We start from the raw sequence: 11462 nt of genomic DNA on the forward strand, positions 1-11462 counted from the left end.
GGGTTCAAAATGCCAGTCCGTCACGCTTTATGACAGATTAGCAGGTCGGCGGGCTAGCTCGCTTGACTTTTTTTTTTTTTTGAAAAATAAAGAATTCATTAAAATTAACCAAAAAAATAATAATTAAAAAATCAAATACAAATAAAAAATAGCCAAATTATAATATAATTTATTTTTTATTTTTAACTTCAATAAAATTGTTCAAAATAATATTTGTCAATAGAACCATCTTTATTTTAAAAAATAAGTCGCATAATTTGAACAAATATACGAAATTGTAAAATAAAATAAATAAAGTTAATAACTAAAAGAAAAATAAAAACAAAAACAAAAACAAAAGTGTTTGAAAATTCTATAATTATTAGTTTTATAATAATAATCACTCTTTTATTTAATAAAAAAAATAATAAAAATCTTTGACCCGTGCGGACCGGCCTACCCCGCCCCGCCAAAATCTGCCAAATTGACGGTGTTGGTTTGGCAGATTTTTTTAATTAGGCGGACTCGAAATCCTAGCCCAACCCGCCATTTTTAGCGGGTTTAGTGGGTCAGCTCGATGGGTTCAACCCGTTTTGCCATCCCTACTATGCCTGACCGGACCGTTAATGTTGCCGGTTTGCAGTTGAACTGGTCTGACCGGTCAATCTGATCCGGTTTTTAGAACATTGATCATAGCTAACAACCAACAATTCAACAATTATCAACCATAATTTCATATCTAAACTCAGTAACAACAGAAATTATATGATAGCAAATTAGTAATTACAATGAAGCAGCAACACAAATTCAGCATCAATAGAACCAACTGCAACAACTAAAAAACTTCATGCCAAAATTCAAAAATTAGAGATGTAGTAGAAGAAGTAATAGAACAGCACATTGAGGTAGCGTTTGTTTTGAGGTACTAGGACAGAGACTGGAAGACTGGGACTCAGTATCATGTTTGTTGGCTCAGAGACTGGTACTAAAATTTCTGTCTCTGTCCCCAAAATTTTAGTATTTCAATACCTCTAAAAAGTTGGGACACAGGGAATTGAAATTTTTAGAGATGAAGACTGAAAGTTTAATAACATTTTATACCTGAAATACCCTTATTTCAATTAATTAATTCTAATTTTACCCTTTGTAGAAATTAAATTAGAGCTTCATTCTTGTTTCAATTTCTGTCTTCCACTTTATACCAAACAAAATACTGAAATTTATTTCAGTCTCTGTCTCTGAGTCTTTGTCTCTCAGTCTCAGTCTTTCAGTCTCTATCTCTCTACCAAACGCTACCTGAGAATTTAGATCTAAGAAATTCAATTGAGAAAAATGCGACCTCACTCACTGTGGATCCGTTGTCACACGACGGAGCAAAGCAATGGCACCGAGGTCGTTGGTGAACGACGAAGGAGAAGATACCGCGATTGAAGGCAGCGACAAGGTGCTAAATGGTAACGAGGACGGTGGTGCAATGAACGGTGGTGGCGTGATGAACGAGACTGGCGATAGTGGTTCTGCGGGTGTGCTTCACTGCAACCTCGCGAACAAGCACAGCGGAGCTGTCGCGACACAAAAAAGAGACAACGGGAGCATTGAGCATTGACCTTTGACGACCAGACGAAGACGACGTCGACCAGAGGGCAGACGAGGACAATGGCGACCAAAAGGCAGACAAAGACAAAAGTGACCAGAGGGCAGATGAAGATGATATCTACCACAACGAAGCTGCTCGACAAAGACGACGACGGTGGTGGAGGCTAGGGTTGCCGTTTGAGCCTTTGGAGTTTGGAAGCTATGGTTGGTTGGGTTGCTTTCTGATTCAGGAAGGGGGCTAGAAGGAGGAGTGAGTGAGTGAGTGAGTGAGGTTGTGAGGGTGTTGTAGTTTAGTTAGGGTCTCTTTGGTTTGAAACAAAGCGGCGCTGTTTGGGAAAATTTTTGAAAACCGGCTGGATTTCGATTTGGTTCGACTGATCGGTTCTCGACAGGTTTAGCAGTTCAACAGCTGTTTTTAAATCTGGCGGTTATAGTTTCTACCTGAACCGCAAATCTCGTCGGTTCACAATTTGACCAGTTCGACCAAACAATTTGAACTAGTTTTCGGAACCTTGGGCTTCATGCGTGCTTCCATTTTGTTTTCGTTTAACGTGAAATGGCATTGTTTCATGAAAAGTGGTCGGGTCCCAATCTGGTCCTACTGACCGATTCTTGACCGGTTCAGTTATTTAAATTTGATTTTTGGATTAGCGGTTTTGAATGACAAATTGAACTGTTTAAGTTGACGATTCACAGTTGAATTGGTCGAATCGGCCGTTGCAGTCCGGTTTTCAAAACCATGGCTTTAATATATTTATTAGAGGAATGTTAGTTGTTAAACCCTTCTTGATCCAGCCAGTTCGACCGAAAACTCGGTCACCTGGCCAGGCCAAGACACTCGTCGAACCAGACAAGTATTGGACCCGGCGAAAACTGGTTCGACCTGGAGGTTTTTAGTAAAACCGATGACCCAACTGGTTAATTTTACCCGATTTTCAGGCCGTGCTTTTTTTTTTAAACCTGAAAACGACATCGTTTCAGGTATTCCTCTCCCCCCTTCCCCCTTCTGTATGTTGATGAAACCATATGCCTAACCTGAATGGTGAATGGTGAACCCCTAACCCTCATCTCTCCCCTCACCTCGTCAGTCCGTTCAGTCGTCACTCTTAGTCTCTCACGGTCTCACCTCGTCACTCACTCGGTCTCATCTTGTCTGAGATTGAATCTCGTCGTCACAATCTCGTGCCCTTGCATTCGCGGTGTAACACCCTACCACACAGAGTCTTATGCTTAAGTCATAAAACAGAGGTGGCAAGGTAATACGACCTCTAAAAGTAAAATTTAGTATATATAGTAGTGTGAAGAATGTTTGTAACTAGGAGCCTTTAGAGAAAAAGGGGTAAATCAAAACCGTTAAATTTAAAAGCGCAACACTCCGATCGATAACATAAACGAAGCAGATAAGGTAAGTTAACGTGAGCATATATACAAGAGAGTGCCAAAAGTACAGATATCAAAGCTCAAGACTCAGTTTGCGAAGATAACCGGTCCAAGCATAGAAGTATACATACATATATATAAAGTAGGAAAACCCAAAAAAAACCCAAAAGATAAGTTATATATATATATATAATGTCTTTTAACAACTGGAGCGTCAAAGAACTTTTGTTTGAAGAGTTACCTAAGCCTCGACTTCGACTTGAGAAAACTCATGCGCTTGTCAATTAATTCTTGGTGCAAAACCTGAGGCGGATACCTGAGAAGTGGAGTTCCCTTATTTCATGCCTAGAAGGCCCTATCTATGCTACTAAAGTTTTCTTTCTACCCCGAGCTTCTATCTATTCTATCTATAATGTCTTCAACAAGCTAGCGAAGATGGAAGAGCAGACTTCTGAGGAGACTGGAAGGCAGGTCTTTCTTTAGAACAGATTCATTCCAGAACAGAAAACCTAATTTAGAATCAGAATCGCGCTTGGAGCCTATCGCTAGAACGAACAACACACCTGCGACCAGACTTGCTACGCTAGTAGGGCTTGTGGGCAAAGCAAGAGATCTTATTTTATCCTTAAGGATAGGGAAGTCTACCTCAACCTCGGGGGGAAAAAGTATTCTCCCACGGAGGAGCAACTGAAAGAACGGACTAAAGCGAGGAGTTTATTAGCCATACGGACGGCCATCTCAAGGCGCATCACGACCTACAGGCAAGACCGGCGAGACCTGGGAAGGCACAAAACATAATTCTGCAGCAAGCCTCAGCGAGAAGCCTCACGTCCTGCATCTGAAAATCACAAAATCCACATGGGTGAGAACCGAAGGTTCTCAGCATTGTAACAATGCCCAAATATCTAACATAATGTCTTGGGAAAGCCGAAGGCAATCCTAGAACTCCCAATTCATAATCAAAGCATATAAATATAACTAAACCATGAGAAACAAAAATAAGCAACTATCTACGGATCTTCAGTCTAACTAAAACTCCCCTTTCCAAATCCTTCGAACCTCCCAACCGCCACAGGTAATTTCATACGCAAACACAATTATATCAAACAAAGAAATGCACAAATAGGAAGCAGATACGGCAATTAGACAATTAGCAAGTAATTATGCAATCAATTAGGCATTCCAAACAAATCACATATAATGCATATGATATATGCATGTCCTAGTGGCAGATGAGTCTCATCTGTCGGTTATAAAGCCAACCCGACAAGTCCTGGTAGCTAACCATTGGCCTGTCCTTCTGTCGCACATTCCCAACACAAGTTATTCACAACATAATCATAATTCACATACAACACCCTCACTCGTGTTTATTCACAGGGGCGAGCTCATCCGGAACTTTCAGTGTCCGGCCACACTTACGACATAGGGTTAGCAGAGTATTGAGTCTCAACCTGGAGCACGTGGTGGCTAGCCACAGCTTTCATCCAGGAAAACTCTTATCTCAGATAGATGGAGTGCAACAATCACAATATCAATAAATCAGCATATATGCATTCATTCTCAGCCATAAATCAACATTCATCTCAGCCATCCAGCTTAAAATCATAATTCATTACCAGCCAAAATCCATTATCACATCCAGCCATTCGGCTCATATCATACACAGCACTCCCACCATCCTCCTCAACAACTCATACAATCATCATTGCTCATAATACCTCAATATTTCCATTTTCTTCATCCGCAAGTTACCCCCTTCCCTAGCTTCTTCTTAATTACTAGGCATTCTATATTGATTTAGGACTTAAAGGATGAAAATGGGGGTTTAGAAGCTTGAAACAGAGTCTTGGAAGATTACAAGCTTGTTGGGAAGGTGAAACATTTAAAAACAAGGTTTTTATAAGAAAATAGGGCAGTGTGCGTGCGCACGCCTAGAAAAATTTTCAAGATGTGTGCATACGCATAGAGGTGTGCATATACACAGGTGTAAAATTTTTCCAATTTTGTTCGCTCGCACAAGGCGTGCGAACGCCCTCAGCAGAATACACTTCCCAATGTGTGTGTGCGCACAGCTTGCAAAACTTCGTTGGTTGTGTGTGCGCACAGAGCGTGCTAATGCTCCCATCAGTAACCATGTCCCCATGTGTGTGTGCACACAAGGCTATGTGTATGCACAGTTTCAAAAACCCACGGGCTGTGCGTGCGCACACAAACCAGAAATCACAAATTCTGCAGCATTCATAGAATTCAGATTTCAAGCTCCAACTTTCAACAATCATATCTCTTTCCACAGAATTTAGTTTTCTACAAAATTTAAACCATTTTAAAGCTTGTTAAATTATCTTTCATTTGATATAAAATTCATTAAATTTCAAAAACGGTAGCTTAAGATATGATCCATTAAAGTTCATCAAAATTTCCTTTTTTACAAAAGTGCACTAAATTCTCAATTTCCAATTTTCGAAACATACACTTCCAAATCCTTTTAAAACCAACCAAGACTTACCAAAAATCAACCTCAAGAGTCCTCAACTCATATTTTAACATTTTTATTAAATTCACAATCCACCAATCCACCATTTTGACCAATCTCAATCAAATAACTCAATTTCAAACAAAATATCATATCATATATCTTTCCTCATCCCAAATTCCAACAATACCAATTCCATCAACCATCAATACATACAATCAATATCATCCTCACCTTTAACATGGTTTCACCCACAATCCAATTTTAACCAATCATTAAACATATATCAAAACATGCATATCTCCCATACATCATACCATTAAAACATCCAAAATCCACTAATCACATACATAACAACACAATTCATCTCAACCAATCAACAACATCAATAGTTCAAATCCTGTCTTAGGGTCTCTACCTAAGTTTTCACACCACATTATATTTTAGATATAGGAAACTAAAACCATACCTTGGCCGATTCCTGTTCGACCCGGAGCACTTTCAAATTCAACTTTCAAGGTCCCAAAACTTTACCAACAGATTTTCAAGCTTATTGATCCACTCCAAAGCTTTCCAAAACCATCAATCAAGTTCTAATGTACACACATACATTGCCTAATACACATAATATACACCCACACATACAACTCAATCACTAAATCACAAAATTCCAAGTGTTTAGCTTAGAGTTAAAAATCTTACCTTATTGAAAGATCAAAGAGACAAGATTAAGCCTTTCTCTCAAGCTAATTGGCTCCTATAACATCAAAAATCTCAAAATCTCAACACTTTTTACCCAAAATTTTCGAAATTAAGGGCTGGAAATTCAGAGAGAAAATTGTAGCTTACCTCAAGAATAAAGTAGTGGGTTTTGTAGAGCTCGACGCTGCGATCGCGTGGCCACAAACGGTACAACAATCGGAGCTCCGGATCAAAAGTTATGATCAATTGAAGATTGAAGTGAATTTGGAAAAAGGGTTTCATGCTTTCCCCCTCTTCCTTGCTGTGTTCAGCGTGGAATGAGTGCCAAAAGGGGGAGAAGAGTGCTTCTTTGTTTAATTGGGCTGAGTTGGGTTGGGCTTTGGGCCCATTTTGCGCCCGGTTCGCCTGGTTTAGCTCGTTCGGCCCAATTTTGGGCCGATTTCTTTAAAATTGGTGTCAAAATTATCGTTTTAATTTTCTCTATCATATTAAACCATAAAAATCACGTTTCTAATTTTCTAGAATAAATTTTAATTTATGGTTTAATTAGTCATTAATTAACCGGGTTTTACTTTCTACCCATCTAAATGGGAATTTTAGCCACAAAATTCGAATTTAGTTACCTGAGAATAGGTGCGGGCAGTCTATTCGCATTTCCGAGTCAAGTTCCCAAGTGTGCTCCTCAATACCGGCCCGACTCCATGCCACTTTGACTAATGAAACCTCTTTTTCGTGCAACCGTTTAATACTCGTGTCATCAATTCTGACCGGAGTCACCAGCATAGTCAAATCTTCCTTTAACTGGACCGATTCAGGTTCTAACGCATGGCTAGCATCAAGAGTATACTTCCGAAGCTGCGACACATGAAATATGTTGTGCAGGTTCGAAAGGTGAGGCGGTAGAGCCATCCATATGCCACCGGTCCCACCCTCTCGAGAATCTGAAACGGACCGATGTATTGAAGATTCAGCTTCTTTGTCTTAATCGCTCTACCTACTCCTGTTGTTGGAGTGACCTTAAGGAAAGCATGGTCTCCTTCCTCAAACTCAAAGGCTTCTACCTCTGATCGGTATAACTCTTTTGACGGCTCTGAGCAGTGAGCATCTTATCTCGGATTTTCTTGACTTGTTCAGTAGTTTCAGCTATCATTTCAGGCCCCAACAAGCTCTTCTCCCCAACTTCATACCAGCATAGCAAAGATTGGCACTTCCTCCCATGCAGAGTCTCATACAGAGCCATTCCAATCCTTACATGGTAGCTGTTATTGTACGCAAACTCCACTAGCGGCATATACCGATCCCAGCTCGCCGGCTAATCCAAAACACAAGCCCTCAACATATCTTCTAGGGTTTGGATCGTCCTCTCAGATTGACCATCTGTTTGAGGATGGTACGCTATGCTCAAGCTCAAACAGGTTCCAAAAGCTCTCTGAAATGCATCCCAGAACCTTGAAGTGAACGGGAATCTCTGTCAGAAATTATAGTAGTAGGCACACCATGAAGTCCAAACAAATGGCACGTCCTTGAGGGTTAACCTTGTCAATGGTAAAGCTATTTGCGAAAAGCCTTTGATGAATCTTCGATAGTAGCCAGCTAAGCCTAGAAAACTCCTTACCTCAGTTACTGAGGTCGGTCGCCCCCACTCCATTACTGCTTCCACCTTAGAATGATCTACTGCTATCCCCTATTTACTCACTATATGGCCAAGAAACTTCACTTCGTCCTTCCAAAATTCACATTTGGACAATTTTCATAGAGTTTCTTTTCCTTTAGTATCTGCAACACGATCCTCAAGTGTTCCACATGTTCTTCTTTAGTCTTAAAATAAATTAGTATATCATCAATAAAGACGTCAATGAACTTATCTAAAAACGGGCGGAAGATTCTATTCATATAATCCATAAACACTGCAGGAGCGTTCGTCAACCCAAAAGACATTACAGTGCACTCATAAATGACCATAACGAGTCCTGAAAGCGGTCTTAGGGATGTCCTCATCTCTCACCCTTATCTGGTGATAACCGGATCACAAATCAATCTTGGAGAAAACCCCGGCTCCCTGTAACTGATCCATGAGATTGTCAATCCTCAGCAGCGGGTACTTATTCTTTACTGTGACCTTATTCAGTTGTTTGTAATCCACACAGAGCTGCATACTCCCGCCTTTCTTCTTCACCAGTAACACCGGCGCTCCCCACGAAGAAACACTAGGGCGGATAAAGTGTTTACTCATTAAGTCTTCCAACTGAGCCTTGAGTTTGGTCATTTCTAAAGGCGACATTCTATAAGGGGCAATCGAAATTAGCCCCGTTCTTGGTACCAACTCAATTGTAAATTCAACCTCTCGGCTAGGAGGGAATTCCTCAATGTCATCCAGAAACACCTCAGAAAATTCACAAACAACTGGGATTTGCTCTAAATTTTGTTCTTTACCTGACACACTCGCAGCTAATAGCATCACGCCCTGACACTCCTGTCACGTAGTTCAAATAACAGCCATTCACCACAACCGGCCCTTCTGATCCTTCTGGTATGAAATGTAATGATTTCTCAAAACAGTTCAGCAAAACATGGTTTTTTGACAACCAGTCCAATCCCAAGATAAGATCAAGACCGGTCATCGACAAGCAAATTAAATTGTGGACAAAATCACGCTGCTTGACCCTAAATGAAACTTGTAGACATCCTAACCTAGTCACCATGGCTTCGTGAGTGGCATTATACACCTTCATATTGTAGCCGAAAACCGTAATCTTCAATCCTAACTCACTAGCCTTTTCAAATGCAATGAATGAATGTGTTGCTCTCGAATCAAATAAAGCATTTAAGGTTTGACCAGCCATATTACATTTACCTCGGATAAGTGTATCAGACCCTTCGGCACCTACAGCTGAGGTAGTGAACACCTGACCAGGCTGTTGTGCTCTCCTAGTACCCTGTCTTTGCTTCTCCAGACAGTTTGAGGCTTTATGTCCCGGCTTACCACATGAGTAACATAAACCTCAACCGACTTTATACGGAACACCAAGATGGTGACTTCCATATCTAGCACAAGCTTGCTCATTCAGAGGCTACTTCCCAAATATTCTTCCCAGGAAATTGTTGTTGTTAGGCCTTCTGAAGCTATTCTGACCCTGAGTCTGCTGTGCTACAAAGCCTCCCCGCTTGAAAGGCGGACCTCTAGGAGCAAAGCTCTTCCCTCGATTCTGTGGAAATGGTCCCCTATGGCTTCCTTTCTCTGTAGCTGCCCATTTCACACAATCTTCAGCCACTCTGCTCTTATTCACCAACTCAGAGAAAGTTCTGATTTCCATAGCCCCTACTGAATTGAAGATGTCACTGCGGAGCCCTCCTTCATACTCGATGCACTTCCACTCCTCAAAGCTTTCAGGAGCTCCCTGACAAATACAAGAAAAGCAGCATAGTTCTTCAAATTTGTGTGTATACTCGGATACGGACATAGCACCCTGCTTCAGCTGCAGTAACTCAAGTTCCTTTGCTGTCGGGTGAAATTTGGAAAGTACTTCTTATAAAACTCCACTTGAAAAGCATCCCATGAAATAGGGTCATCACCTTGCTGTAGGAGACGTTTGGTTCCTTGCCACCAATGTGATGCTTCTCCAGTAAGCTGATACGTAGCAAACTCGACACACTGCTCTTTAGGCACCAACTGTGCTTGCAATGCTCGCTCCATGGCCTGAAACCAGCTATCGGCTTCAGTCAGATTGGTGGTTCCCTTGAACTTTGGTGGATTAACTTTTAAGAAGGTTGCTAGCATCATCGGGTCCTGAGCTCCATTTCTGCCATTGCCATTATTATTTATCTGTTACCTAAGTGCCTCCGTAGTGACCTGCATAGCAGCAGTCATGTTCTCCAACGTCCCCATAAAGTTTATCGAGTCATTCGGGTTGGTTTCCGGTCCTTGAGTACCAGTACAACCTCTCCCATGGCCTCGACTGCGTCCACGAGGTGCCATCTGGTTCCTATACACACCAAACAATCAATATCAAGTTGATCAGTCTCAATATCGGAAGTCTAGTGCTTCAATGTCCCAAATGCATGCTCATGAATGTTTATGCCAGTTATATCAGTCAGATATCCTAATAGCACATAAACACATACACAGAGAATGCACAGAAGCATAATCAGTCCGTCCCTCAGGCTCTATAGAAATGAACTGCTCTGATACCATAATGTAACACCCTACCACACAGAGTCTTATACTTAAGTCATAAAACAGAGGTGGCGAGGTATTACGACCTCTAAAAGTAAAATTTAGTATATATAGTAGTGTGAAGAATGTTTATAACTATGAGCCTTTAGAGAAAAAGGGGTAAATCAAAACCGTTAAATTGAAAAGCACAACACTCCGATCGATAATATAAACGAAGCAGATAAGGTAAGCTAACGTGAGCATATATACAAGAGAGTGCCAAAAATACAGATATCAAAGCTCAAGACTCGATTTGTGAAGATAACCGGTCCGAGCATAGAAGTATACATACATATATATAAAGTAGGAAACCCCAAAAGAAACCCGAAAGACAATTTACAGAACCTCTTTCTCCAAAATAACCTCTAAGACGAGTAAATACAGTATATATATACATATATACACAATGGAGATAATAAGTATCTAAGTAAGTACATAAAACCAAAATAAAGTCTCGAGAGCCAAGGATCTTCGCTAAAACAGAAGTCTCCAGCATGCCTCAGCAAAGAGCCTCACGTCTTGCATCTGAAAACCACAAAATTCGCATGGGTGAGAATCGGAGGTTCTCAGCATGGTAACAGTGCCCAAATATCTAACATATAATGTCTTGGGAAAGCTAAATGCAATCCTAGAACTCCCAATTCATAATCAAAGCGTATAAATATAACTAAACCATGGGAAACGAAAATAGGCAACTATCTACGGATCTTCAGTCTAACTAAAACTCCCCTTTTCAAATCCTTCAAACCTCCCAACCGCCACCGGTAATTTCATATGCAAACACAATTATATCAAATAAAGAAATGCACAAATAGGAAGCAGATACGACAATCAGACAATTAGCAAGTAATTATGCAGTCAATTAGGCATTCCAAACAAATCACATATAATGCATATGATGTACGTATGTCCTAGTGGCTGATGAGTTTCATCTGTCGGTTATAAATCCAACCCAACAAGCCCTGGTAGCTAACCATTAGACTATCCCTCTGTCGCGCATCCCCAACTCGAGTTATTCACAACATAATCATATTTCACATACAACACCCTCACTGGTGCTTATTCACGAAGGCGAGCTCATCCGGAACTTTCACAGTGTCCGGCCACACTTACGAC

Source organism: Arachis hypogaea, chromosome 20 (genome assembly GCF_003086295.3).
Source record: "Arachis hypogaea cultivar Tifrunner chromosome 20, arahy.Tifrunner.gnm2.J5K5, whole genome shotgun sequence".
NCBI classification, from domain to species: Eukaryota; Viridiplantae; Streptophyta; class Magnoliopsida; order Fabales; family Fabaceae; genus Arachis; species Arachis hypogaea.